Below are 23,905 nucleotides of genomic sequence, written 5' to 3' on the forward strand. Positions count from 1 at the left end.
CTTACGGCTGTGGCTCAGCGTGGAGTAAGATTTACTCAGTGCTGCGCTGACCTAGCTTAAAGGGATAGTTCACCCTAGAATGATATTTCGCTCATTATCTACTCACCCTCATGTTGACTAAGGGCTGGAAGAATTCTCAGAGTCCACCGTCCCTTCTCTGAGTTACAGGGGGTCTCGGCGTAGCAGTGCATGTCCATATAACGGTTGCAAAGGGACACCAGAGCTCTTCGTAAAAAAACACACACAAAAAAACATCCAAATACCTCCATGATGCTCGTATGTAATGTCCGTCTTGTGCTGAAGCCCCAAATTGCGTAATTGTCCCGAAAAAAATTAAATAAGTCTATATTTTAAGCTTGTTTGTAGCGGAAGCTTCTCGAAGCTCCTCTTCCTGGTCCGTCCAAATCTCGCGTGATTCGCAGTAACCGCACTGACGCCGGCGCAAATCACGCGAGATTTGGACGGACCAGGAAGAGGAGCTTCGAGAAGCTTCCGCTACAAACATGCTTGGAATGTGGACTTATTTAATTTTTTTCGGGACAATTACGCAATTTGGGGCTTCAGCACAAGACGGACATTACATACGAGCATCATGGAGGTATTTGGATGTTTTTTTGTGTGTGTTTTTTTATGAAGAGCTCTGGTGTCCCTTTGCAACCGTTATATGGACATGCACTGCTACGCCAAGACCCCCTGTAACTCAGAGAAGGGACGGTGGACTCTGAGAATTCTTCCAGCCCTTAGTCCACATGAGGGTGAGTAGATAATGAGCGAAATATCATTCTAGGGTGAACTATCCCTTTAATACTGACTGTGTGTGTGTGTGTGTGTGTTTGTTCAGGTGTTTGTGAGTGACAGCCACAGGTTACACATTAGATGGTCTCCATATGAAGGTGGCACATGAGCGGCTTAGGGGACAATACGCTGCAGGACACACACACACACACACACACACACAGAAGTGTTAATATCCTCATGGGCAGGTCTGACTCACACAATCTCTCTCTCTCTCCCTCTCTCTTTAACGTGGTGACTCACAGAGAGGTAGACTGCCTTCAGGTGTCAGCGTAAGATGAATAATTCACCCCAAGGACCCCTTGCCCCTCCCTCTCCCTCTCCCTCTCCTTCGCTCTCTTTCCCTCTCTGTCTCTCGCTCAGACTGGCTCTCTCTTATTTTTCGTCCTCCTTTCTCCTCCTCCCGTAATTAGTCTCTGTGTGTGTGAGGGAAGTGGCAGCATATGTTGCACTGGATCAAGAAGGGAGGCCGAGAGCACGAGAACCCTAAGAAACAGAGACAGACAATAGTCGGACAGAGGAAAAGATGTTTGACAGAAAGCTGAAAAACAAAAGGAGTGATCGCACCATTTCAAAGATGACAAGAATGGAGCCTCTTTATTCGATTGTGGCATGATTTAGTGTGTGTTTGTGTGTTACGGCATGTGAAAGTGTGCACGGGGAACGATCTCCGTTTCTCCCTTGTACCCTTGAATAGGGTCTGTCAGCCAGGGAGAACCTGGTCACCAAGAGAAACAAAAAACAATTCAATCTCCCTGTTTCCTCCGTGCCAAGACACAGGAAGGGCTAAAAGTACAGAATATTAACAACTGAGCCAGCAAGTTATGTTTGGATGGTTGTCAAAGAACACATTTACAGTCATACCTGGGCAGCAGAGCAGCTGGATGCACTTGGAATACGTAAGTTACACTTTGTGCTCGAGCCTTGGAAGACAAAACCGCTCTCCGGGCCCCCGCAACGCAAGGATTTGTAGTCGTGAGCTGGGCTGTGTTCGGACGGGTATTAGCACAATGTCAAACAACGCAGCATCCTGATTTATTCCAATGAGGCGACTCCATAAGTTGATAATAGCTCAACTTTAGCCCCAACATAACGCAGTGTCATCTGCATTCGCCAGTTGAAGGTGACACTTTTGGCAGATTGTTTTGTACAACATCATCGTACCAGCGTACCCGCCTCTTGTGTGTTGTGTCTTTCTTTTCTTTCTTTTTTTTAGTGAAGAGACATTTTGTATAGGTCTGGTTAACTCTTCTGGTAAAGACAGAAAAAAGAAGAGGATAGAGAGAAGACATCTCAGGGGAGAAGGGTTGTTAGAGTTAGTCACTCCTGTCGAGGTATCGGCACAGGAGATTGGATTGGACTGAGTGGTGGTCTTGACTTATGGCTGCGTCTAGTCTGTTGGCACTTTTATTTCTCGGCGAAAGGTTTTGCAAAGCACACTGACTGGCTCATTCTCCGGCTCCACATTCACACAGTCGCACCCATTCACACCTGTGAGCTGCCGCTGGGCCCGATTCGCGGTGCATTCGGCGGATGCTCCACGCATGTCTGGTGTTGCCAAGTTGCCTGCATTAGCAGCCTCGTAGCTTCTCTGCTTACTCAAAGCTGGATACCCACAGGATGGGGTGATGCTAAACAACGATGGCATCTTTTATTCCCATTTTTACATGCAAGGATTTTTTTTATACCTTCACAGATCACAACTATCGTCTTCCTCTGTTCTGATTGGTCCAGTTTGCGTTCCCATTTTATTTGTTGCGTCCTTAATGTATCAGTAAAATGTCAAATATGACAGCAAAGATGAGATAAAAATATCTGGGTGACTTAAGATGCTATTTCAGTCCGTTTGTATTTCACCTTAGCTTTGAAGCCACTTGAAAAAGCCTACACTGTCATTTTCTCTTCCTTATTCGCTCAAGGATCAACTCAATACGAAAACCTTTTCTCTTCTTATCAGGCCTTGGATACTCTAAGATATGTGCTTTACTGCAAATCCGCAGGAAGTAGGACCACAATCACGTGGCAATATAGTGAGGAAAGTATAGGGGAGAGAGAGGAAGTAAAAGAAAAGTCATATAACATACATGAGCCTATAATGTCATCTATGTTTCATGTAAGGGGATATTCTATTATCACATATACATCATCTGAAATATACAAAGATATAAGTCTATAACATTTATGATAAACCAGTTTTTAAATGTATAAATCCAAACTTATTGAAACAACATGTATCATATCATATTTTAAACATACATATCTGCATTATATTTACATATATTTATTATGTAATATCAACATGCTACATATGTGTGTGTATCAAAGTCAAGTATGTAAATCTAATTTCTAATAGGTTTTATTAATAATTTACTAATTTATTAGTTATTATGTGTCATGTTTTTACTTTATATGCACCAATATTTCATATCGGTAAATCAGTGTATGTGCATATAGGACGTTTGTGTTTGGGATCATTTTCTCTTCATTCATCAGTTGAAGTTCATCCTGGCTGCCGTGACATGATTGGGTGAACAGTTACCATCTCTCTCTCTCTCTCTCTCTCTCTCTCTCCATCTATCTCTTGCTCTCGCTCTCTCTTTCTTTCTCTCTCCTCACCCTTTTTTTTCCACCAGTGTCCAAAAATATCTATAAAACCAATTAGTGGAATTAATTTCACTTATAGCAAGTTAATTATTTTGTGATGGATCGAAAAAGGGAGGAGGTGAGGAAGAAGGAGAAGAGAGGAGGACAATGAAAAGAGCAGAGGAACCTGAGAGGAGTCCTCGGGGGAAGAGCTAAACTTAGTCTTTCTTTTCAGTCTTGTTCTGTCGCTCTTCCTCCTGCTCTTCATCCACTCTGTCTGTTTGTCTCCTGTTTCTACCTGTCTGTCTCTTGTCTTCCTTCTCTCCATCATCCTGCTTTTCATTTGCTGTTAGACTCCAATTTGGTGACATTTATACAGACTTGTATAGGGAATGGGTCTGTAGAACATATGTGAGTGTATATATGTGCGTGTGTGATCCTATGGCACCGTGGGTCACAGCCAATACATCATTATTGATCTGAGCAGAGGGAGCTGAGGAGTGGAGGTCAAAGGTCACAGTGGGTGTTGTGCTTTAAGCGCTGTATGTTGTTACATAATGATGGTGGAGCACATACACTGGTGTGTGCAGGACCTTCATAAGTCTTTGATCTCCTCGCTCCGTCCCCATCTGAACCGTGTCTTTCAAAGCTTCGCAGTAATTCCCCCAACTTTTCTGGGGCTGGTATAAGCTCTTCGATCAGCTCTCTGCGGCGCGGGCGACAAAACCGCCGAGCGGGGCCGACCTCAGCGTCTGCTGCTTTACAACGCTGTCAAGGTGATGCTGAGCAAGCTTACGCCTTCCACTAAAACACACTCGGGGTACTAAAGCCTGTGCACAAGACAAGACAGAGCAGATAAATGCTGCATGCACAGAGGTCAAACGCAACCAATCTTAGAGTTTGTTCCGTGAACAGAGGAAAGAAGCATCTTGAATGGAAAGGCCATTATGCTGTAAAAAAGAAAAAAGAAAAGACTTATGCAGTGGTTCAGTCTGGGCTCTTGGATATACAGCAAGCTTTATACTTTTGTCTTTTTATGTGCTTTTGTGTTCTGGTGAATCATTGCTATCCATTTTCTTTTATTCAGTTCTATTGAGCGGATTTTATCACGGCATAACTGTCACCTTCTCTTCTCTTCTCTTCTCTTCTCTTCTCTTCTCTTCTCTTCTCTTCTCTTCTCTTCTCTTCTCTTCTCTTCTCTTCTCTTCTCTTCTCTTCTCTTCTCTTCTCTTCTCTTCTCTTCTCTTCTAACCATTAGTATCCACCACAGTAGTCTGTGGTTTTCCCTGATTTCCCTCCCTAGCGCTCCCTCCCGCCCTTGCAGTCTGGGAAAATCTCCAGCTCAAAATGCCACATGGCTTCCCAGTATTCCAGATTATTCCGACTGGAAGAGTTGAATTCCAGTGGAAAAGCAGCTCGGTCATACCATTACTGCTTCAGTCGAGGAATGCCTCAGGGAAACACTTCAGCTTCTCTCTCTCTCTGTGTGTGTGTGAGTGTGTGCATCTTATCAGTTTTTCTATTGCTTGAACCGGACAAAATCTTGACAAAAAGAAAGAAACACAAAAGCAGAGAGCGTTATAAACTTCAAACACACACATCGGCTTCCATACAAAGTGAAGCAGGGTGTGTGCGTGTGTGTGATGGCTTCGCTGATGGCACTTCAGTCTAAATGTTTACAGTGGGACCCTTTGGTTATGAAAGGAGGAATGCAGGAGAGAAAGAAGAAGTCTGTTCATGGCCAGCTATCTAATAGCTTTATGACTCAGAAGTACTGGCAGTCATGAGGTACAATTGTTCTGTGTGTGTGTATGTGTGTGTGTGTGTGTGTGTTACAGTCAAGCCCTGCACATGAGCGGTAAATGAGAAGTCACTTGTTGTTTATTGAAACATCAAACTTCCGAACCACTTAGCCACACACACATAAACTGCTCATTCTGACACATTGCGGTTTTCTTCTCTTGCCCCAGAATGTCGTGAAAATAAGGGGATACAGGAACACACACGCACACAGGGACACACACACACACACCTTCAGGCAAGGCAGGGGGTATTTTTTGCCTTGGCTCTCGACTCTGTGTGTGTTGAAAATGCTCCAAAGAGACTCTCTTCATACCAAGATGATCTGCTCACACCAAACTCTTCTTTGCGATTGCACAAGCTTGGACACACACCGTCCCAGAAACCTTCTGCACTCTGTGTGTGTGCATTTGTGTGTGTGCACGTGCGATTATGTTGTCAGTAGTCTCTTGTTGCAAGTGAGTAATCGTTTACGGCTCTTGGTATTCTGTTTGTGTGCGCAAGTGTTTTTTTTCCCCCTTTTAAGTCTAATTTTATTAGCATCACTTACAGTAAATGGCATCTTAGGTATGGATTAGGAAAGACACTTCATACCAGAAATGGTTGATTTAATTTGTCATGATGTTGTGTTGGTTTTTATTGCTGCTGGTTGGATTTAATCATGCCACAGTGTTTTCACTTTAGGCGCTGTTACATAATTTGGCATTTAGATGTTTTCTTCCTGTTTGTGTGAACTCTTCACTTCAAAGTGACACCTGAGAAATAAGACGTCGAGGATGACATGACATCATCTTTTTTTCTGTTTCTATCTCTGCATGTGTGTGTGTGTGGTCCTGGAAATAGAACATGTGCTTAAGGCAAAGTTACTGGCATGTAAAATGTGAATAAAGGAAAGCAACACACACATGATCTCAGGCAAAGACTTTAATTACACAGTGGGAGGGGCGCGTTTGATTTCTCTGCTCTAGCTGTGAGAAACAAAGATAGAGAGAGAAAGAGAGAGAAAAAGAGAGAGAAAGTGAAATGTGGAGAAGGAGTGAATAAGAGAAAGCGAGAAAACAGGGAAAGTTAGACGTGTGATGAAAAAAAAAGATGATGCTACTGGAGTGCTTGAGGATGACTCATCCATAAGCTAGTGATGCCTCATGGACACACACACATACAGTACACACATACACACACAAATACACACCAAACCGTGAATTCTCACACACACACACACACACATTCTACACACAAACATTTCGTCATACGCTTGAACACACATACGTAAACACACCATCATGCACACACCAGTGCACCAGTCGTCCATTAGTCTTATACTGATTCACTGAGACATGCGTGTTGGTTCAGCAGCTTGTTCCTAATGAGCCAAAATGGCCGCTGCCGCGCCGCAGTTTTCCAGGCCAGAGCAGGGAACAGCCCCAGGGGCAGAGAAACTGGGCGAGAGGAAGGATCAGAAGGGCTGGATTTAAATGGAGCTCATTAGCTCATGGTAGGCGTTAGAGGTCCCTGCACACGGAGGAGAAGCACGCACACACACAGACACACACACACACACACAGATGAATTGTGGTCTAGTCCTTCTCAGATTTATTTTTCCAGCAGAAAAAAGTGGCGAGACGTTCAGGTGCAGGACAGTCAGAGGAAAAGGGAGTATGAGGAAGGAGGAAACAGAGAAGAATGGTTTGTGAGTTTGGGTTGGATGGGACAACTGGCAAGGTAGCAAGCACTGCAGATGGCAGAGAGACTCGTGTGTGTGTGTGTGTGTGTGTGTGTGTGTGTGTGTGTGTGTGTATGCTTGTGATTTTTGCCAGTCGTACCCCCTTCCCTGCCTTCCCTGCTTGTCCACCCACTCAACATATGTCCTCCTCTCCTCTCCTGTCTTTCCTCCTCTCTTCTCCTAATCCCTCCAATCATCCTATATTCTGTCGTGTCATTTCTACCAGCTATCCGTGTGAATACAAATGTGGGCGGTACGCGTGTTTGTGTCGCAGCGAGTGCCCTTTGTGCTTCACTTTAGTGCTTTCTGATGTATTTATATCCATAAACGCACACACTGTGCCTTTTTCACTCTGCAGCCAAACTCTCATCAAAGGAGTGTTTGATTTCTTCTTCTGTTGCCCAGGCCCCACATGTCCCAGTAGGGTGGGGGTATAAAGAGCAGGGGAGGGGCTGAGGCATAAACCCAGCACCCACTAAGCCTCAGAACTAGAAATCTGCAAAAGGGGAAAAAAACCTATTAGACACTTTGTATTTGTCTGTCAAACATTTTGCTAATCTTTTTTCGGAGGAATTTCACATGAGATTTGTCACGTGTCGACTCGGCTCTGTCAGGATTTGTAGAAACGCACATCGATCACTGGTGAAATGCAGCAAATACAGAATAAAAACACGTATGATCTTTGGAAAGCCTGGAGCTTCTTTCACTGGATTTGTTGCTTTTTATCAATATGAGACAGTTTGGATTTTGCCTGTAGATGATTGTGATGTATAATCTTTGTGGTATAAGCTTTCTAACTGGCTGGGAGGATCTGGCAATTGTGTGTTTGTTGGTCACATAATGCAGAGTAAGTCTTTAATAGTCTAAGAGATGGGACTGGAGCTGATGCAGCTATTTAAGCTGAAACTTCAACTTTAAGTGTGAAACTTTGTCTATTTTTTCCTTACAATTTAACAAATTGAAATGTCTCTTTACTGTGGGGCCAAGATAGCTAGACAAGTGGTGAAGCATATGTTTTTCTAATAGACCGAACTACCGCTAATGATGCAGTGAGGAAACATGGGCAAAGAGACAAGCATGATGCAGTAACTATGGCACTTATTTTAACCATCGAACCGTCAGGATTTCTCCATAAAAAACAATGTAAGGAGCAATTTGAAAAATGATAGTGATTCAGCAATAGCAATGTCTCAAGCTGTTGAGGTTTCCTGACTATAGACATCATTAACCATGACAGACAGTATGATGAAGAGGGAGGCACCTATTGGTTATGGTGGGGCATCCCGTCAGCCAAGTGGTTGCGACTCATGACATCTCACATTGAGTCCTAGTTTAGGATCATCACTACATTTCTATGGTCTAACTGAGAACAAAGGTGGTCGGGGTTGACCTGAGCCCCGAGCTGGAGTCTTTTGCGTGATTTTAATTCACACATTACTGACTATTTTCATCCTGTGTGCCCGCTGAATTAAGAAATCCAATTAGGATTGCTGCTGTTTGTCCGTTTAATCATTGGTATTCCAATTAGCTTTAAAATATCAGCTACTTGTTGTCCTGAAAATCACTGTTTTTGTTTTTCAGTTGTTGTTTTTTTATTACTATGAGGCTATGCTCTGTCTGTTACACAACTTAAATTAAAAAGCTTCTCTCCAGTCCTGCCTCTGTTCCCATGGCCTCACATGTCCTGATGGGGGATGTGCAGGGTGGGTAAGACCTGAGTCATAAACTTAACGCTCCCTCTGAGACTGTGGCGATGCCAGACTGTCAAGCTAAACTATGAGAGTACATTCATTAGCGTTTTATTGCTTTGTAGTCTCAATTAATCACAGGCGTGCACACACTTTTTACGCTCCTGAACACAAAAAGTAGAGGCCGTTGACCGTGCAGCGCAGAGACGTGTATTGTGTATTGTGTATTGTCTTCGCTTTGAAACACACAAAGACATTACCACACATGATGTCTCCCCAGTGTGTTGTATTTCAGACCACAACCTCTCCCCGGGTCCATATATCTGCTCCTCGGAGATTACACACACACACACACACACGCACTCACATATAATGTCTTTGCACCTCCTCTGAGGACGCTTATTGACTCGACAATAAAACGGCGTCACCCCGGCTCCTCTCTCCACTGCTGATGAAGGTTTTATTGAAGGAATCTTAATAGTGGTTAATTGTAGTTTCACCTATAGTTGCAGGACCATCTGTATTTGTGGTGGATCCGCTCATAGCGACAAGTGCTCCAAGTGGGATTTTATGGTGTGTTCTTCTTAATGACCTCAGTAGCAGTCCATAGTTATTAACCATTTTACAGCACTTTTGATTTGCAACAGCAATATTCTGCAGTTACCTTTTTTTCCCCCTTAATGAATTTCACAATTCAAACTGTCTGTATGAGTTTCTGTTTATTTTCTTAAACTGTCTGAGCCCCTTTTTCAGTCCAGATTTAAAACTATAAAAAGGCTAAATACAAATAAATAAATTACCCTTTTCCTCGTCTGGTTCCTCCTGAGAATAAGGTGCTGAGCCGATTTTAACCAGCTATTAAATGATGGAAAACCGGAGTGGACAGAATCTGTCAACACAAACACACAAGTGAAAAACGAAACAGACTTTAATGGAAGGTGTGTTTACTTCAGAGCAGGACAGATTCACAGCAGGTGCCAAAAAGATGACGTGTGCTCTGTGGATTTCTTCTTTTTCCTTTTTTACTGATTTAAACAATGCTCAGTTTTCAGCTCTTACAGAAATGTTTGACTTTGTGACAGTGGTGCACACTGGGCCAGATGTCAGTAACAATACAAGATGGGCAGTGTATGAGGCAGAGTGGAGAGCAGACTATCCTGTAACTTTACGTTGGGTACATTCAGTCACTCTGTGTATTCAGGCAGAACTGTTATTGCAGCACAGAGGCAAAGTGACAGCACCTGTACATCACGAGGTGGTCACACTGAGCACTACAGCAACATGAACACCACTCCTGAGACTAAAATCTTCTGCAAGATGAGTGGGGCTTTTTGTAAAACTTCCTACATAACAAATAGTAATTTGCATGATGTTTTAAGAGAATATAGTCTCGGAGCTAACGGCTAATCATGTGGCCCAGCACCAGCGCCGAGTCGAGCATTCACATTCAGGCACGAGTGACGGCGTGTGGGGCGTTTTAACGGGAGCGTGAAACATGCGAGGAGAATGCAATACAAGGAATTTTGTTATTTTCTAATTTTCTGGATATTCACATCAGAGTTGGCTGAGTTAATAACTGGTTTCTTTGAATACTACTGTACATGGTGTGATCAGATGAACATCTGATTAGTGGTGACTCTTTGTAGATGGTGCTGTGCTTTTATATAATAAGGTCAAGATGGAGAGATAAAGGTTTTTGAATTTAAGCAGTGGTACAGTAGCTAGGGCCATGGTGATACTAGGCTACTAACTTTCCTTTGAGATTAAATGATATTTTCACTGAAATCCCAAATATTTATGTAAATGGACATGTTGTGTAGTTAATTTCTTCCCTTTTCCCCCATTAGTTTCCTCAAAGTGTCACATTTCTTCTGTATCTGCTGTTTTATCTGGTGATTCTGAGCCAGTTGTGCGGCCGTGGGGATTTGTGCAGAGCAGCTGTGTACAGTGCGGTTTTGTTAGCAGAGCACACAAAGTCATTAAAAGGACAAACACAAAATCATTCTGCTGTTCTGGGTTCGTTTTTCTCCTCTCACAAGGCTTCGTGTCTAAATTTGCACTGCATTTCAAAGTAGCTTCACATTATAAGGTTATGGTTGCTATTGTTGAAAATGACTTATTAATAATGCTGTGTTTGTTAAACAAGTGGCTGTGTGTTTTCAGGCCTACTTGAACCTCCTCAGCTTTCCAAACCCACCCAGATAAGTTATACACACATTGTTTGGATATGTTTTGCAGGAAAAAAACATAGGATTGAGCTCTAAATAAAAATCTAAAACAGCAGACTGAATGTGATACTGTGAAAAATTAATTCTTTGCCCCTAAGATAAACACACAATATTGATTTTTGACTTGTTTTGGCCGAGCTAACGAGAAGCAAAGTTTCCCAAAGGGGGCTGCTGAAATTAAAAAGTGCCCTGGATTTGTGTATGAGAGGACAGTGATGTTTGAATTCCCCTTTATTCCCCAAATGACTCTAAATCACCCCCTGAAATACTGAGAGATTTCAAAGGGAGAAAGCTCTTCTATTTCGCCATCTGTCTGTGGTTAAGGTAGCCAAATATACATGAGGTGAGGTACAAAGTAACAGTAACAATCATAACAGGCTGAAATAAATACATATTAAGACATTAAAATGTGCTTAGTGTGATTGTGTTATGATACAGGCTAGGCTATTAATATCTCTCTCTTGTTAGTGACTCTGGATTAATCGTCTTCCTCTTTTTGTTCAGGGAAAGTTGTTTTTAGTACTTTTTCATCAATGCTCTGCTTCACATTAATACAGCCCCACATACTTCCTCCTGGCAGCTGCCCAGTCTAACCACAGTCTGCTGCTGGATGATCCCAGTGGAGAAAATGAAGGTTAAATTCCTTGCTCAAAGGCATGAGAGAAGTGTTAGTCAATCACTTTCTCCGTGCAGAATTTCCTTCTGTTGTAGCCTTTTTAAAGTGTGACAATCCCCAACCTTTACATCTCCACTTTAACCTCCCGCTGACCCTGCAGCAGCTGTCGCAGTTGCAACATGCATTGTTTCATGGTTGCTGTCTTTCTTTCTTTTCTTTTTTTAAAGAAAAAAAAGAGTGAGGATTGTGAGTCCTGCTGGCACGCCTGGCAAAGACAGTAAACTAGCCAACAGAGCAGGAAAGCAGAGAAACAACCTTGACAGTCAGATGTTTCTCTCAGTTCAGAAAAATGCCACAGTGCATTTGGTTGTTTCTTTATTTCTTTTGACATGAAAAAACAAGCAAGCAGCTTGTCGACAAGGGCGGAAACAGGGTCCCACAGACAGAAAGTGCGTCGCTCCAACAGACGGGTGGAGCAGCCACTGAACTGTGCACAGAAAAACACAAAATTTACTTTGTAAGGGCTGGAACTGCAGGGATTTTTATCCATGATTCATCTGTGTATTAGCGCGGTCACAGTGATTTGACTGGAAATAGGCTTGTAGAGTGTGGATCACATCCAGTACACTGTTGCGCCTACTGTAAATTCAAAGGCTCCTTTTAAAAGAGCATTTCACTTTCTTAAGTGAGCATTAGACGAGCTCAACCATTAGCATGATGTTAGTTAAAACAGGCCACTGCTGGCTATGCTCAACCAACCGCCTTCGCCATGGTAACCCATCCGCGGTAAAGGTTTATTCAAAGTGTACTGGAGCATGTTTATTTCAACAGGAATGCCAGAGTCACACAAATTGAGAGGAGAAATTTGGAAAAGTTTCAGACTCCATTTTTTTTCTTCTTCCATATTTTACCTCCAAACAGAGTGTTTACAAGATGACTCAAGGAAGCGAGAAAACGGAGCGCACAAACCGTGGTTTGGTGCGCTGCCAGACCTGCAGCGTTTGCAGCCAAAGGACACATCCATCAGCGTTTGGATTCTGGCTTGTGATATTTTCAAAGTCTGGCTGTAGAATCGATACAAATGCACCAATGCAGCAATTTAAATGTGGCAATAGTTTTCGGTTAAATGTTGTTTTTGTATGATGTAGCCTCATAGAGGAGAGAAATGACGACAGAAACAAAAATCAGGAAGCAGGAAAAATGGTCAGCGTGACTGGAAAATAATATGAAAACTTGAATTTAAAAAGTTTCCATGTGTGTAAGGGTTAGGGTTTTTGTTACTCTATGGTCATTGCATTGTACATTGGGTATTCCAGACACTGGTTGATTCTGCGCTGCACAGGTGGTCACGTGTGGATTTGCATCATAATGACCTTGCCAAGGTTAGGAGTTCCATTCAGTGGGACTACATGGTTGGAAAATGTATGCAATTACTTTGCTGCGAGGCACTTTGGATGAAAGCATTGTCTGAATGGCATATACTATACATTATAGGAGCCTGTTGTGCCCTTTTGCTCATGTAAAGGGCAGATATAGCGATGGGGAGCGAGAAGGACAAAGACAGAAAAGAAAGAAAAGGAAATTGACGGGGTTTGAAATAGAGAAGAGGGAGACAGCAGTGAATGTGGCAAAAAATTATAGAGAATTAAACATGGATTAGTAAGACTCTTCTGTAGCCATTACTGACAGATACCGTACTGTATGTCAGGGAACTTAAAAAGCAAAACCACAGTGGCTTGATTTGTCGTTTCCCTAAAGTCGGAGAAATTTGGAGACTTAGGCATTGTAATGCGTGGCTTTTGATCTACCCATCCCACAATCTCCACGGCTCAGTGTCCCCAGAATGCAGAAATAGAAGCTTTTTATGTTCTTTCAGTGACATGAAACTGGACAAAAGTGTCATCTGTTCAATGCAAAGACAGAGAGAGCCCGATAGATGTGAGGAGCGTCGCACAGAGAGAGAGACAGGTAGAGAGACAGTTCGTAACTGGGTTGCTCTGGCCTCACATCTCTCCACTGCAGATGAATATTAATAAGTGGTTATTAATATCTGCTGCCTGCACTGTGCGTTTGAATATGTGTGTATGCGAGGTCGGCATGGAGGCGCAGTGTGAGCAAGCCTTCCTCCTCCTCCTCCTCCTCCTCCTCTTCTTGCTTCTCCTCCTTCTCCTCCTCTTCCACACAACCTGTATCTCTCTTTGGTCCTCGTTCCTCCTCCTCTTCACCCTCACCTTTCTCTTCTTTTTCTCTATCTGTCTATCTCGCTCTCCTCACCCCCGGCATTCATTCCTCCATGTCTATCACAGCTCCTTATGTTTCAGGGAGGGATGCCGCTGCCGCGTTATGTCATAAATCAAAGCAGGGGGACTTCATTTACAGCTATTTGATACATTTCCTCCATTAGAATTATCTAAAGAGGAAAACGTATCTATCATTTTTGTGCAATAACGTGAAGTGTGACTGTCAAACTCTATTGTGCAGCAACAGGAGAAGATTAGACTCAGACTCTGTTCTACCAAGCTGCTTTTACGAAGAACTGAATGAGCATTACTGCGGATACAACATTACTGTAAAAGAGACCCCGCCCCTCTTTTCCACAGCAATCAGCTGTCACATCCAGCCAATCAGATTCACACTTACTCAAAAAAAGTCCAATCACGATTCATCAACTCAACAACTCTGAAAAAGCAACAAAAATGTTGTGTTTACAAATCATGTGCTGAAATGATATCATAAATTGTAGTTTTATGAGGGGTTGCCTGGCAACTGAGTTCAGATCATTACTCCAGAAAGTTTCTGTACGTGTCCAAGAAATACTTCAGCACACAAGCTGCAATGTTTCATTTTTACAGATTTGTTTTTGTACAAATTAAACAAACACAACAGGTGCTACAGATGAATCCTTCATGTCCAGACTTTATAGCTGCATATTTACCATTCAGATATTAGGATGGCATTGATCTTTCATCCCTTCTCAACTCTTGGGGAAAATAATAGTGTGTTTCATTAAATCAGACTTAGGAGTGAACTTCAAAACTCTGGTTTGATTTTGCTAATATTCTTGGTTTGGTTCAAGTGCTTTCACTTTGTCTCATGAATCATCAGGAGAGACGTTCACTCTTCACCCTGTCATGAAAAATAAGACTTTGTTGGATTCGGCTCAGACAATTCAACTAGCCAGCCAATGGGGGCTGATTTAACGCGACTTCCAAAGTATTAAACAGCTTAAAACCATGCAGTCTTATCATCAGCTCAAAGTTAGCCCTCTGAGGATTTACTATAATATGTCATTGTTGTAACAATTGCCATTTGAATAGGGCTACATGACAATTAACTGTATTTTATAGTCCCATGTGCTGCCTTGATTAATTTTCCTGACTCTCTGGTGAGAAACTGCCATTCAGAGGATTTTTTTTTAGATGGTGACTCACACCCTATAAAAATCCAGGAACAAATGACATAATGCTAAAAAATCAAAGGTACAAAATATGTAACCTCAGAAGGCAATAAAAATTCAAACATTTCAACTCCAGCTAGACTGTTTAATTTCAGATGGAGGTAGGCTACATCCACTTGGAGTATAAGAGGACGACAACCAATCACTGTCTCAGAAATGTGATTGACAGCTTGGGGGCGGGGTTCCGTACTGTAATAAACCAGAAAGTCCCGATGACAGTGAGCAATGTGCTGCTGAACGCCGAGCACATGTGCATAATTCATACACACCTATTCCCTTGGCATGTTGCTGTCACATCTATCTCATGTGTGGAGCAGTACACACACACACACACACACACACACGCACACACACACACACACACACACACACACACACACACACACACACACACACTCTTCCGTTTTTGCTTGCACTCTATTTTCTACTTCAGATACTATGTTACAGTTTAATGAATAAATCCATATATGATTATGGTTTTATAGCCAGGCATCAGTGCAATGAAATGTGCAATAGCATGGAGGAGGTTTTTGAAAAAAACATGTTGAACATTAAACGTACCTGTAGCTGTTTGTTGGTAAAATGACCTCCATTTATAACAAAAAGGGGTAAATATGCCCTGCTATAATGTCTTTTTGTTGACAGGGCAAAATAGGACAAACACGCTCAACTGTAGCAGACAGAGGTGTGTTCACTGCCGCGTGGAATTCAGATAAATGAGAAGCACTTTATTTTCAATGTACAGCAAATGAGCGGAATTTCCCTTGAAAATACGCCGTCCCTTTGTCCATCAATATTGAACGGTCGACTCGGCACAGAATGATGAGTTTTCAATTTGCCTGGTTGTCATGTTTGTTTATGCAGCGTCTTCACTCGGACCATGCGATTTGCCAAAAACTATGTGTTTTCCTTGTAAACTGCAGGCGTGTCATGCTCATGCTGTGTTGGTTTAGTGTGTGTGTGTGTGTGTGTATGCGTACTGTAATAATCTGTTCGTGGGGTCATAGATCAAGGGGAGCAGGAGTGTGTGTGTGTGTGTGTGTGTGTGTGTGTATTATCTTTCAAGGGGGAGCAGGTGTATATGTGCGCGTGTGTGTCTGTGCATGTGTGTTCATCGAGGGGAGCAGGTGTGTCTGTGTGGTGTGCTCACTCAGCCATATAATGGGCACATATGGACAGAGCGAGCGCTAGGCAAATGAGAGATACACACACACACACACACACACAGTATGTTGCCTACAAAATTTAGGCACATTTACACAACGGATACAGAAGCAGTTGTACTTTTCTTACGGGTTTGTGAATGTATAATGCGTGTGCGTATGTGTGTGACTGAGTGGATGACACATAAATTGGATAAAAATAGTATTAGGCTTACAACTGGTATTTATGATGACAATGATAATGAGGGATAATGAGCCTGATGGGATGTCACACAAGTTTTGAAAAACACTGAAGCAGTGGCAAATGCATTTTATAACAAAAATGGAGACTTAACTTTTGCTATTTTGTTTTGTGGAAAATATTTGAGTCTAAATCAGAATCTAAAGACACTTGTTAAAGAGAGCGAGGAAGCAATGTTCTCATGGATCTGATTGACATTGGACCGGTCGTGCTTTTCAGTTATAGGGTTCAGAGCAAGAGAGAGAGAGAGAGAGAATAATTGTCAGCTATTTGAAAGTGACAGAGAGGGAAGTGATGGGAGAAAGAGTGAGGAGCAGCGAAGCAAGAGAGATAGAGAAAAATGGAGAGATGAGGGGGCAGATTGATGGAGGGAAGGAGGAAGGGTGCGTGGCTGAAAATGAACTTGTCCGCTGCTGGAGAGCCAATGGAGGGAGTGACAGCTCAATAGATTAGGGAGAAAGGAGGGAGAAGAAGGACAAGAGGTGGTGTTGGGAGGAGGAGGAGGCCGGGTGACTGTTAATGGGTATGGAGGGATGAAGAGGAGATGGATGTAAGGATTGGAAGGAGGAGGGAGAGGAGGAGATGGAAAGGAGGCGGGGAGGAAAGATGGATGATTTAGCAATGATGATCAAGAAGAGGAGGAGGAGGAGGAGGCGGCATAAATAAGATGCAGAGCTTGTGGGGAAGAAGAGGAAGGAGAGGTACAGTAGCAAAAAGAGGTCATCTTTCAAAAGAGATGACATTTCAGCTGGGATGGCAGATGACTGGACCGTTGTGTGTGTCTGTGTGAGTGTGTGTGTGTGTGTGTTCAATTTGGGATTCAAGCATGCTGGAAAAAAACGACTGGTCAAGCCCAATTTTCTCAAGGGTTGTTTTCAATTTAGAATTATTAGAGCTGCTGTAAGGTGTCTGCGTGTGCCTGCATATGCCCCCCCCCCCCACCCCAACCCAGTTAATTAGTGTCTGATCAGGTGTCATCATCTGTTAATTGACTGATAATTACATCATCACTGTCCACATGAATGGACCCCCCACTGGGATGAGGAGAGGAGAAGGGGGAAGCATGAAGACAAAGAGAAAAAGAGGAGGACACTCAGAGGAGATGACATGAGAGTCTAATTAAGGATGGGATAATCTGATTGGTCCTTATCTTTGTCTGTCATCTCACTGAGCCAATTAAAGGAGCAGGGCAACTTAAGATGTTGGAAATCTGGATGAGTTTTTTCCCCCTGTACTCCACTGATGCAGTTTTTTGCTGCAATCATTTGTACTGGAACTCACTGTGTTTTGTTGGCAAGCAATACCAGACAGATCCGTTTGTAACATGTGTGTGTAGTTGTGTGTGTGGCAATGACATTTTACGGCAGAGTGCTTGGAGTTGCAGTGATACCATCTCCCTCCAGTCTTTATCATTAAGTAGATAACGGCTCCACTGACTTGAGTTTGTATCACAGCTCATTACAGTCTGCAGTTCAGTTCACACTGAAGTTTGGTTCAGTTGGGTTCATTTCGAGTTTAGAGTGAACGCTAACTCTACAGTTAATGAACTGATGTACAAAGTCTCATTAAAACATTTTGGCTCCATCTTTGTGCTTCATTGATAGATTTTTATCACACTTGTACCATTGTGAGCTTTCAAATAACCTTTAAATAAAAGTATAATAAAAGACTGCATAATGTATATTGTACTGTATATGCAGGTACCAGATATCTAATAAGTTTTAACTAAAAGTGAAATAAAATGTATTGTCTTATGTTCTACTGTAGTTATGATAGAGGTGTTAACAGGAGACAGCTGTAGTTTTTAACAGCCCTATATAGTCCTGTGAAGAGGTCCAATCAGTCAGACATATTAAAATCAACTATGTGAAGCGCCTTGAAAATCACCTTACATAGAGTCTTTTTCATAGACGACATTTTCACCTGTCACAGTAGGAAAAGCACAGGTATAAATAAAACTAATGATGGCTGAATTTAATGCAGCTACTTCAGTTTCAGGGTCCTGGCATTTTGTATGCTGGCTCACCGTCCTGGCTCGCTGGGACACTAAAACAGAGCAGAGCCACTGTAAATTTGAATAGTAACACCTGTGCTTCTCCTGCTTCCATGTCAACTCCAAATGTCTGATGTGATGTGAAAAAGGCCTGTTACCCTTCTTTTATCCTTTTTTTCCTCCAACACCCACTACTTACTGGTTCAACTCACTCTACACAACATCACAAATCATCATAACACAAAGCTTAATGTTATTTCTGCTTCATCACTGTGGCAGGTTATGGTCTGCTGCAAAATAATCTCCAAAAAAAAAAAATTATATATCAGAAAAAAGTGCAAATGAAGCACAAAAATGTCACAAAATTGTACAAACTATATATGCATAGACTGTACAACAAAAGTGGGTCTGTATAGAGGTTTAAAGTGGATTGGAACCGTCATTTACTGTAGTGCTTTAAGAACAATGTGGTAATACTGTGTTGTACTATTAGACCTTTATATTTAATGCAGCGCTAATGACACAATGGAAGAAGAGCTACAGCCTGTGGATGTAATAGCCCACTTAACAGCCACAGATTGACTGAAGTACTGCGGAAACCTTTATCTGTACTAACACCACTGACTGCATTGACAGTAATACTGAGAGGGAATTAGCGTTAAATATTTTTCACTTGTAAAATCACATGATGGATGGATAAATTATTGGATTAAGTCCTGTCACTCATGGTTAAGCACCCTAGCCCTCCACTCTTTTTTCCCCTACTTTCTCATGCTCCTCCTAGATTTGAATCTCCTCATTTGGTTTCTTCCTCTTTCCCTTGTCTGGTTTTGTTTCTTCTTTCTCTATCCCTTCGGTCTGTCTCTCCATCCTCTCACCATCCCTTTCTCTACTCATATATCTACCTCCCTCCCTCCCAACTGTCTTCTTCATCCTCTTTCCTTTTCTTCCTCTATCCCCTCATCCCTCTCTTCTCCTCCCTCTCCGCTTCAGTCAGAATCATATTTCCACGGGCCGCTGTTTTTTTTCTTCTTCCATCCCCAACAGAATAGCTGCTAATGGAATTACAGTCACTCACTTCAATACACACTTTATGATACAACACACTCACACACACACAACTGTGCATATGCATGTGACAGGACGGACACACAGAGAAACATGCGGTCAGACAGACAGATTAGTGAGCTCAGTATTATTAAAGTTTTACCCTCCTCTAATCCTCACACACTCACTCATGCAACGCACGCACACACACATACGTACGGTACAAACACACACTTTCAATGGGGTAGACCCTGCGAGAGGGGCAGGCAGTGTGAGATAAACTGATCATGCCGCAGTACAATATGCTGAAAGTGATTATGTGTGTGTGTTTGTGTGTGCGCGTTCATGTTTATGGGAGATAGTGAGAGACGGAGAGAGATGATGATGTGCAGCAGCAGTCAGGAAGCAGATATCAACTCACACTGGAGTCAATGGTGGAGAGAATGAGGATTTTCCATAGAGAATCATTGGATGCACTGCACTGGATGCTCAATATGTGTGTGTGTGTGTGTGTGTGTGTGTGTGTGTGTGTGTGTGTGTGTGTGTGTGTGTGTTTTCATGCTTGTATGTATGATAAAAGTCAAATTTTCTGCTCTTAAATGTCACAGAAAACCTGAAAAATCAGTTTTGAGAATATGAGGGAAAATGTAGTTCACGCCAAGTAATGAGATCAAAGATATGCTCCCAATTGAAACTGCAGTGCGATTTCCCATAAGGCACAGCTGCATCTGATAGTGACTTCACCACTGCTGAATGTAAAGAACACCTCCTTGGGCATGCATGGCTGTTCAAAGCACACAGCCCCTAAATATTTGCAGACGTATTGTGTTGTTGTTTACTCAGTAGCCTACATTTGTTTTAAGATTATACCTTTAGGGCATTTCAGCTTTATTTGAGCTGTAATGAAAATAATAAATGCTATTTACTCTGCATTTAACCTTACAAATAAGAAGCTCAATGTGAAAAAGCAAAGCAAATTGGGCATTGGAATAAAAGCAACAAACTAGGCCTATTGTATGAATAAAATAAGTCATAAAATGGAATTATAGTAATGATAATGAGTGTATTAACCTGCCATTAGCTAACTAAACCATGATACTGTCAAAATAATACCAGCATGAGGAGGATTTTATTAGCCTACTTTTTCCAGTGACAAATAAGCTAGTTTAAGCAATTAGCCTACCTACAACTTCAATTTCCTCACTGAATTACATTTACTAAGTCCCTTAATGTTTGTTTGTTGTCTTGCTGTGGTGGAAGTGCAGGCAGTCGGACTGTTTGGTTTATGATGGTTGGTGCCAGACGTGGGTAGTGTAAGCAAGCTCCAACCCCACCCACTTGAAATTAAGACTACCACACCCCGCTGTTAAATATTAAATGTGTTTTGTCTACGATACGACTGTATGTGGTGTTAGCTGATTAGCCAATTGTGGTTTAGTTAAGTTTATTGTCACTTTTTTGCTTCACTTCCAAAGCTTTGCCTGTGTTCCCATGGTGAAAGTAGTTTGCTAATGCTGACAAATATAGGCTACAGTTACTGTATGTTGTATCGTTTTTTTTTGTGATTGGAAATAAGTTATTCTACATTAAAGCAGAAGTAAGTGATATATTTGTGTTAATATAAGTCTTAAATAGTTATATCTTCCGACAGCAATCACTTACATAGAGTGTTTGGTCTGAAACACGGGTCTCTCAGTCCCTCTGCTCTGCTCTGAGCCGAGGAGAAAACATTTATCGTATCCTACAGTTTTTATCCAATGAGGAGAGAGAACGGCATGCAGGGCTGTGTGTGCAGCCAAGGGACGCCGTGAATGTGGTGACGTAGGGACGAGGACTGTTATGGTGCGTTCAAGGAAACTCGTATTTTTCCGACCGTGAAGTGGTACCAGTTCGATCTGGTACGAGTTCACCGGTCGGAAGTTACGAGTGGCCGTTATAGTGACTTTCACAGGTAAAACAGGTCGGAAAAACACGAGTGGGTTGCCTGAAACGCTACAAAGTTGTAAGTTGTGACTTGAAGCTGTAATTTACGATTTCAAAAGCCTGCCTGGAACGCAGCATTAGCGAAAACGACCGGACCACTTATGGTGCGTTCCAGGCAGGCTTTTTAACCCGTAAGTCACGACTTCAAGTCACCAGTTACGAGTTTGTAGCGTTCCAGGCAAGTTACGAGTTACTAACTGGGAACTGGGAGCAGATCGATCTAGTAGGCTACGAGTTCACAGGTGGGAAGTTACGAGTTCGACTGTACGTTCTAACGGGTAACCATAGGAACAGGTCGGAAAAATACGAGTTACGGGTTGCCTGGAACGCACCATTACTTCTGCTTTAAGGTAGGATTTTTATTTTTTTTTTACTAAATTGCTAGAAATCCTCTTCACATCCCAATTGCAACCAATTAATTAGGCCTAGGCCTAAATGTTTTTGTTTTTTTTTCACAAAAATGAAAAATCAGTAACCTTTGGAAAGTCAATCCTGTAAAGACACCATCCAATCACCTTGAACGCCAGGTTCAAGTCAATTGGACCATGACGTGTCAATCAAGCTGCCATCTCCCTCCCTCCCTCCTCTGCGCGCACTGCACTAATCACGTGCGCGACGGGTTACCACGGAAATGACAACGCCAGTGATTTAATGTACCACACTGAAGGCCGGTAGGTGGCAATGTATCTGTGAGCTTGATGCTGGGTGGTTTATTATGATGTTAGGTGTTTTATTTCACGTGAATGAGCCATGAGAAAAAGCTGGTGGAAAGTTAGCATGCTGCGCAGTGACATGCAACAGTAGCCTATCGCGAGAAGCCACATCGCTCACATTGGGATTACATTGGGTCGATACCATAGACTGTATAAAGGTCAATACCTTCGCAGCTTCACCTTGATGTGAACACAAACATTGCGTGTTCCTGAACTCTGGAGGCGGAGAGAAGTCTGAGGAAAGGGGCTTGGACTTTTGACTGGTGTATTTTCAAAATGTGGCCTGCTACAACGTTTTTCCAGGATCTCCAACCCTACCTTTTAATGGTGCACATACAGGCAAATCCATGACAGGTGAAAATAATAAAATCAATCAGCTGCTTTGGCTCACTGACACATTTCCATTGTATCGTTGATGTTATTAAAATCACCTGTGCTTTTAGTCAGAATGCCTTGAGCACTAATACAAACAATTCTTATACTTCCATATTCCTAGTATTTTTACTTTTCACCTTCCTTCACGACTAGGCCTACACTTGATGGTAAGATCATAAGATGTGTGTGTGTGTGTGGTGGATTTGGAGTTATTTTGAGACGCACTGATGCAATGAGTATTTATAACACAAAGTAATGTGAGCCTAAATTACCTCTGTCCAAATATTAAATGTGTAATTAAAAGGAAGTAATGAAAGTAAATGACTATTGTCCAAATAACTTACCAAAGCTTTGGAAACGACTTGGATAGTTACTTTCTTCCCCCTGACTAAATGGTGTGGTTGAAGGAGCAGCGCCTGTTGTTGAATATGTTTTAGTAAGCTGTGTATGACAGAGAGGGAAGGTCAGAGGTCAGGTGTGCTGTCTGTGTGTCACACATGACGTTAATGTGTGACTTAGGGGATGATACATGTGACAGTATGAGCACCTTCACATATGTGACGATACAAGCTTGTGTGTGTGTGCGCGTATGTATGATACAGCATCTGATGTGATGTTCTCCCAGGCCATAATGCAGTGTGAGTGCATATGTAGAAATTTACAGCTTTGGAGTGAGAGGAATGGGATTTCAGCGGATATTATAACTGCCCTGTAATTGTGCTAGGCATACAGGATAAGTCTATCTCTCTCAGGCTCCTCTCTCTAACCCCTGATCATCTCTTTCTAACCTCTTTTCCTTCTCTTTCTGTTTCCTTATCTTATTTGTAACAGCACAGGTTGGATTATCCTGACAGAAGTTCTTAAAGTTTCATATCCTTTTTCTTCTACTTTTATTTCTGAAAGTAGCTTTGCTTGTGATGGGATTTAAGAATGTCACTTTGGGAATTACATTTGATCAAATTTGATTGTATCTGAAATCAGCATATTGACATTTTACTCAAAACACTCACAATTATTGTGTGCGAATAATTGTATATTGGTCTTTTTAGTTTTGTTGAAATGTTTTAATATCTTTGTTTTGGAAACCGTAGATTACCTGAAGCAACAGCACTGTTCTGCTTTGTCAGACACATTTTACATTTCCTTTTTGCTCGCATGGTAATTTTTTTGTATTACCAACAATTGTCAACGCAAAATACGTTGTCGTAAACCAGAAAACTGTAGGCTACGTCATCCCAGAGTGTGTAATCTGGTGCAGGGTGAGAGCTTGTGGAATCCTTGTTCAGATGTCACAGGGAGAGAGAGGCTGTGGGGATATTATAAGGGTCTTTAATCTGGCTAAGCATACAGTGTGGATAATCCGCTCCCTCTTACTTTTTCTCACTTAGTCTTATTTCTACAATTTGTCTGGATGACACAACTATGTAATCTCACTGAGATTATTGTAATTCTGTCTCTGGTTTCTCTCTCTCAGTCTTCTTCTCTTCTGTTCCGCTTGAT

The 23,905-nt window shown here is 42.1% G+C and overlaps 1 protein-coding gene across 30 annotated transcripts in view; it reads left to right on the top strand.

Annotated features, from left to right (window-relative positions):
- cacna1c (calcium channel, voltage-dependent, L type, alpha 1C subunit) overlaps nucleotides 1–23,905 on the top strand; it is a 188,444-nt gene that overhangs the window by 35,368 nt on the left and 129,171 nt on the right. The window lies entirely within an intron of this gene.

The sequence above is a fragment of the Trachurus japonicus genome, chromosome 23 (genome assembly GCF_045865225.1).
Source record: "Trachurus japonicus isolate A0001 chromosome 23, Traja_1.0".
NCBI lineage: Eukaryota > Metazoa > Chordata > Actinopteri > Carangiformes > Carangidae > Trachurus > Trachurus japonicus.